We start from the raw sequence: 7,235 nt of genomic DNA, 5'->3' as shown, positions 1-7,235 counted from the left end.
CCATATAGTAAGAAAACTCACTTACACTGAATACTTCCAGTTCCAGGAAGTTAATCCTTGATAACTCTCAGAAATCAATCTTTCAGATTAAAAAAAAAAAAAAACCTCGTATTGCACAAATTTTATGGTGTCTGACCCTATACTGTTATATCATTTTCTTGTTTGTAAGTGAAGTCCCTGGAGCATTAGTAGCTCCTTCTGCTATGCTCAAGGTCTAACACACCAAAATGAAACAGACCACTTTCCCCCCTAATTTAGCAATATCCTTCCTGAACTGAGAATAGAACTAGACCCAGTATTTCAGCATAATGGCTAGATTAGTGTCGAATACTGAAATACTGTAACTTCACTAGCCCAACTCAAGACTCCCCTGTCTATATAGCTAAAGATTACACTGCCTCTTTAGGTCCCCTTTGCAGTGGGAGTTTGTGTTCAGCTCTTATGTCCCCTCTTTCTGAGTCCTTTTCATAGACACTGCTTCAAAGTATAGTTTCCCATCTTATTACTGTGGCCTTTATTCTTTGTTCTTAGATGTATAGCTTCATGTTTATTTGTAATAAAGGAATATATGCTTGCTTTCTGTTTACTGATTCTACCAGTGATCTATTTTTGTGTCTGTTCCTCTAGTCTTCATGTCTGTTGCAACCTCTGTCTACAAAGATTTTATCCTTTCTTCCATATCACTGATAAAAATGGAAAGTGGCCAAAAGACAATTCTTGTGGGACTCCACTAGTAATGCACCCACTGAACAACGATTTGTTGCTTAGCATTGAGACTAAAAATCTAGCTAATCAGTTTTTGACCCATCTAGTGTATTCATTTGCCATAACTTTTTGATCAAAGAATTGTACAAAACTAGGGCCTCATGCTTTATAGCAGTTTGTTACGTGAACATAACTGTCTTTATGAATCAGGCTTCATAACAGGTTAGTCCAGCAAAATCTATTTTCTGTAAAGCAATGTCAGTTGGCATAAATAATTGTTACTTCATTTCATTTTTATATTTATTAACTCAGTTATTTTGGCCAGCGCTAATTTCAGGCTATGGGTCTTCTGACTGCCTGGATTATTCCATATACCTACACAATATTGTTCCAGCATGAGCTTCTTTCCCACCCTCTGGAGATGCCCTAGAGTTGCAGTTATTCTGAAAAAGATTTTTAGTGACTTAAAGCATTTTTTGTCAAGTCTTTTAAAATTATGGGATGCTAACAATACATATTTGCTGATTTTAAAGTGTCTGATTTTAGAAGCTGTTGTTTAGAGCCTTTTGAGGCACCTACTGTTTTATCAGCAGCAGTGATACAATTTGTCTTTTTCAAATACAGAACAGGAGTATTTATTGAAATTTCTGAAGTAAGTCTCCTGCCAGTCTTTGTCCATCTTATGGTTTATACTATGCCTATAGAGCCAAAATTCCCAGCAGCCGGACTATCCTTGACTCAAAAATGCGAGAGAATCGTAACAAATTTCCTTGAAGCATTTCCTAAATAGAATGCAGATATGTAGATTGAAACTTCTCACTTGTCTGCATCATTATGGATAATTATACTGTTTCCATGTAGTAAGTGACTAATATATTATTAAAATCACATTTGTTCCTGTAATTTTAAAACTGCATTCAATTTTAAACTGTTATTATCCTTATTTCTGCTGCTCTTTATCTCTGCAGTGTCCTAGCACTTCCTTTAGCAACTTTCTGTGTTTCTAAATGAGAGGCTTCTAGTCACTGCCATCACAACAGCCCTTCTTCTATATGTTATCTGTAATTCTCTAATTTCTGAAGAACTTTTTATAGATCTAAAGAGCTTAATATTTGATCAATACTGGCTTAGAGTGGGAGAGCTATTTAAATGTTCTTAAATACATCCAAGGTATCAGCCACATTTTGCTAAATTCCTTCTTGCAGCTAATATGGCTTAAAGTTTCCAGCTATGTAAAATAAATCTTCTTTAAAGTACAAAGTACATGTGTGCATGGCAGGGTTACAAATAAGTAGTACTTCATTTCTTTCTGATGTGCTGCTTTATGCACTTTTTCCTTATAAACACCTGCTATATGTCCAAATAGTATTTTTGATAACCATCACCTACAGGGTTGCTGAGCTCCGATGCCTTGAAGTCCTCTCAAACCTCCACAGTAGTGCATAAAAAAGAAAGCTTTTAGGAGACTCCATCTTTATGCCTGAAATGGTTTCTATCACACACTCTCTCACTCTTTTCTTTTTTGAGACACCACGTTCACCCAGGGGTGAACTTCCTTACTTTTTAATGGTAAAAAAAAAAAAGAGCCTTCTGCTATGATGTCTAAATATGAGGGAGGGCGGTAAGAGGTAACCAGTTAATCCCAGAGGATTAAGAGACGTATGGAGCACTTACTCTTCAGCCAGGGAATTGGCACATGTCAGCTTAGAGAGACGCTATCCTAAGGCCATAGCTGCCTCCGGAGCTTGTCCAAGACAGGTTCCAATTGCAGAGATCTGCAAAACAACAAAACTGGAGCTCTGTTTGTACTTTTACTCAGCATGACTCATTGGATTTGGCATTGACCTCCGGTACTTCATTTAGTAAAGCAGGGCTATAATCCATTTTTGCTCAGCATTCTTCACACACCATTCTCTGAGGGGGACACTGCCGGCTAATCTCCTGTAAATTGGAATGCAGAAAGGCCCTTGAAAATGAAGGAAGGATTACCTATTAGTAATTGTTTTTCTCTGAGTGTTCCCTAGGTATGTTCATCTACCCAGCTCCCTTAGGCTGCAGAGCCCTCTGCATTAGCTTTAACGCTGAAGGGAAGGGACGGGGGTAATCGGAGGCTCATTTTCATACGAAAGCAGAGCCAAGGATGTCATGCTAGCGCATGAGCTTTCCTGCACACCTAAACATATGATGGAGTGTTTTATATGTAGTGACTTTTAATATATTTTCACAGCTGACAGTTAGCTTTCCACAAGTGTCAATGTCGCCTAAAGAAAGAAAGAAGGCGGGGGGGAACCGAGTGGGTCTACTGATATGTCTGGCTTTTGGGAGTGTTAAAAGCTGCCCAGCTGGAGGGCTCCTTGCTCAGTATTTTGGGTCATAGTTCGTTGTCCAAATATTCGGGGCATGAACAGTGCGACAGTAGTGCCACCTAGTGTGCTCACCAGGGCTGGCCTTGGCCTCACTGTTTGCGACCGCGTTTTTCCTGGCCTGAGTGCAAGGTGGGTGTCTAGCCCAGGGCTCCATTTGCAGCAGTGCGGCTGCAAACGCTGCTGAAGGAGCAGGGGTAAAAAGCATGTCTGTGTACTGATTTCTAGGTGCCTGGAGACATCCTTGTTTGTGCTTCCTCAGACTAAATTGCACCTTGTAAAGTCAACCTGAGAAAACCTCAATAATTTATTAAAAACTGTGTATCATCCCGTGCAAAACTGAACTGCAGTCCTGGGCTGGGGAGAGGTTGGGTGCCAAAGGCACTGTGCTGAAGGCAATGCCAGAAGCAGGGCTGCCAGTTGCTCTGCCATTCCCGTTGTGCCTGCCACTGCCCCAGTGGTCACTGCTCTGCCAGCTGGCGTGGGGTAAGGTGTCCCTGGGAGGCTGGGAGACAAGTAGCCCTTTTTGCTTTCTATTTGGACCCATGAATTGCAAGCTTTTTTCCTCTGTCTGTGCCTGCTCTGGTAATAGGAGGTCTCTGTGCCTGTGCTCTGGACTGCGTTATGTCCAAGGGAGAAGGGCTATAGCCCAAACACCCTATCTGGGAGAGAAGGGGTGAGATGGATAGACATCTGACAGATGGAGAAGGGGAGGGAGCAGGGTGAGCAGAGGGTGATGGCCCACAGGTGAAATCTCTGCCCTGCTGGAGAATGTAAGAGTGATCCCTGTTATTTGTAATCACTGGAAGTCCTTTTCATCCAAGTCAAATCATCCTACTAAGTAGTGACAGCAAACGCCGCCTGAGGACATGCTGCACACCTGAGCCTGAAAAGAGCCAAAGCATAGCTGGGGGAGCTTCTCTTCTCTTGGGATCTCTCTGAGGGATAAAACACTGCTATGTTAAGCTACAGTTCAGTTTTATAACTCCTGGTACAGCAACTAAGATCAGTTCATGGGAGAAATGCAATTTTAGCCTAACATCACTTCACCACGTCTCCCTGTCTCCCTGAAATAAACTGCACTTGATGTTGCATGTGTGTGGGTGAGCACACCCTGTTCAGGATAGGGTGGAACCAGGATGTTGCCCGCCCGAAACTGCGAGACAGCTGCTTGGCAAAGCACACAAGATCTGGCTGCATGCCCAGAAAATAAGAGTACCCCACAAAAAAGTGCAACAAACAAACAAATAAAAGCAGAAAGGAGCCCTCAGACAGGCTTCCTTACTTGGGTTAAGAGGCCATACTACTTAGTTTTTTTGTCTTGAAGCCCTCCTGTAAGCAGCACTCAGGGGCAGAAAAGGTTCTGACTGCCCACCATTCTCCCCCGTGGCCTCATCTCCTGTGAGGGTCTACTCACCAACCCTGAATCCCTCTTTTTTTCACAGAAGAGAGCATTTCGGCTCAAAGGGAAGTCCCAGACACTCCGTCCTCAAGTCTCCCGTGCACCCACTTTGGATGTAGCCAGGCTCGTCATGAATAAGCAGGATGCTATAGCATCAAGTCATCCATTCTTGTCATTAGACTCCTTGTAGTCGCACAACAAAGCTTTGCCTCTGCACTGCTCCCACCCCTTTGGTTTCCACCCTGCAATATCCGCATGGAAATGGCATTGTAAACTACATCATTATGTATGCTGCCGACAAGAGGCTGCCGTACAGCAGCTTTCGCTGCTAGTCCTTGTATGTCCAGCTCCTCAGCTGGATCCAGTCTGGATTTTTGGCAGACAGGACTAGGGAAATACAAAAAGTGCATGTGACTTCGAGTGTGCCTTTTACAGATAGAAGTCTGGCTGTGGCTCTGTGACCATCTTATGTTGCTTCCCCAACTTCAGCATAAAGGGCCATGGCAAGGACTGAGGCAAAGGACCGAAGCAAAATAAAAGATCAAAAGCAATGTATGCCAGAAATCTGAGGCAAAATGAGCTAGGTAGATAGGAATGGCTACAGTACAGAAAGGATTAAAGTAAAAGAGAAAGGGCTCTGAATCTCTAGTTAGTTAAAGGATGGCAGTGACCAGTGACAGTGTCCTGGAGGTTAAAAATGGTAAGAATTCAAGAATTGGATGGTGAAAAGGACTATGGATTCCTTCTCCTGGGAGATTCAATAAAACTAAAGCACTGACAGTATCAAAACAAGCCCAAGATCCACCTGTACAAAGTTAGCATTTTTTTCAAACAGGTTTCAGCCAATATGATGATTTTTTACCAAACAGTATTACAATATGTGGCTGCAAACTTTTGATCTGATACTACAGGTCCTAAAGCAAAATTTACTGCGTCCTCAAACTGTAGCTACTTAAAATATCTTAATTTTCTTTTTTTGCATATTTCTCATCTCACTGGTGCTTCAACACTATTTAAATTATACAGTTTGGATTAGCCATTACATGAGGTGATAAGCTTTCACGAAAGTGTTTAATGTAGGATGTATCTGCAGTGTTTGAACATGTCAAAAAGTTTGCATTGAGCTACTTAATTGCACCAATGAGGGTCATTCAGAAATGCAATTATGGCATAATATTTAAGCAGCTTTTTTTAGAAACAACACCCCAAACGGAGTCATTTAGAAATACTTGAAAAGTTAAGAGAAGAAGAAAGGGTGAAGGCATGCTTCCTTCAGTAGGCAAGATTTTCCAGTAATAAATACAACATGAACAAAAATTAACCTTTATATTGCACTTTTAAACCACAGATTTTGAAGTATTTTATAAAGGTGGTCAAATATCACTGGCAGAATAACTGAGGTAAAACCAGTGGAATTAGCTCTAGCTCTGTCAATGAGGCAAAAGCAGAAGCAGCTGTTAACTGTCTTGTTTCTTAATTCTCTGCATATTGTCCTACACTGGACTACACTGACTGTCACTGCTGTAGCCTATTAAAATGCTCTGTATGTACTCTAGACCCTAGTGAGGATCAAAACACATCACTGCACTAATCAAATGCCACTGCATAAATCAAATGCAGAGTTCTTTTTTAAAAGTTATCTTTAGCAGTATTAAACCATGCCATAAATCTGTATTTGATTTAGCCTTGAAAAAAAAATCTTTATATATTGTTATATACTGCATACATGGTTTATAAAGTAAAAGAACACATCTTTCCTCAAAGGTGGAAAATGTCCCAATCAACTTGTGGAAATCTCAGGAACATTGGACAAAGTTCCCTTTGGTTTTGTCAGGGCCAACATGAGGAGCTACTCTAAGTTGTAGCTATAGCGTAGTCCCTGTACTCATGGTACTTCCAGAAGGCTGAGCTTTTATACTTCAAATCCTCTGTGTTGTTCTGAGAAACAATGTGTGCTCAGTGCTGCGTAGGTTAAAGTAAAGTATTGTTAAACATTTATTTATGTGATTCAGCTAGGCAGCACATTTTCTGACAACTAAGGAACTGGAGAAGTTTCAGAAAGCACTGCTGAACCACTCACATGGAGTAAGGCTAAAGGTTTATTGGTGTCTGGGCTACCAACTGATCGCATGCTGCAACTGTACCATGAAAAACTCCTTTCTGTAGAAGGACTTTGCAACACCATTGCAGTGTACCAAAGTAATTTCCGTTCTGTAATAAGTGAGTCAAAAATGCTCTAAGTATAAAATCTTTGTTACATTTCCTAATATCTACTCCAAATAGGAGATCTCGAAAATGTCAAGCTGGCTTAGCTGCAAGACATTTAAGCCTCAGGACTTGCTCTCAGGTTCACTGTTGATACCAACAAATACTTTGAAAGTAGGGAAAGGAGTGCCTTGTTATTATAATTGCTGTCCTTTGGCTGAAACGCTTTAAGTAATTGCCTTGTCTTCTTCTGAGAGTTGTTTATCCCATTGTAAATGTAGATACAAACAAACAGAAGATAGCTGGCATTTTCAAAGCCTGACTGTCTATCCCAGTTTCCCTAGTATCGTTCTCAAACTACAGAGGCCAAGGCCTTCCAGTTCCAAACTACCATTACTTCATCAAGCTGGAAGCCATTTGGGATTTGTTTGGGTTTTTTATGCTATTCCCATACTTGAAAAGTAATGAAAAAAATTAATCTTCCCTCTGAGGGGCCAGCAGGATGACCAATCACTTTCAGATAAAGATGAATTGAGCCCGTATTGAAATCAGCAGCTCTT

The sequence above is a fragment of the Struthio camelus genome, chromosome 2 (assembly GCF_040807025.1).
Source record: "Struthio camelus isolate bStrCam1 chromosome 2, bStrCam1.hap1, whole genome shotgun sequence".
Classification (NCBI taxonomy): domain Eukaryota; kingdom Metazoa; phylum Chordata; class Aves; order Struthioniformes; family Struthionidae; genus Struthio; species Struthio camelus.
The sequence above is the reverse complement of the archived record's forward strand: the minus strand, read 5'-3'. Positions refer to the sequence as shown.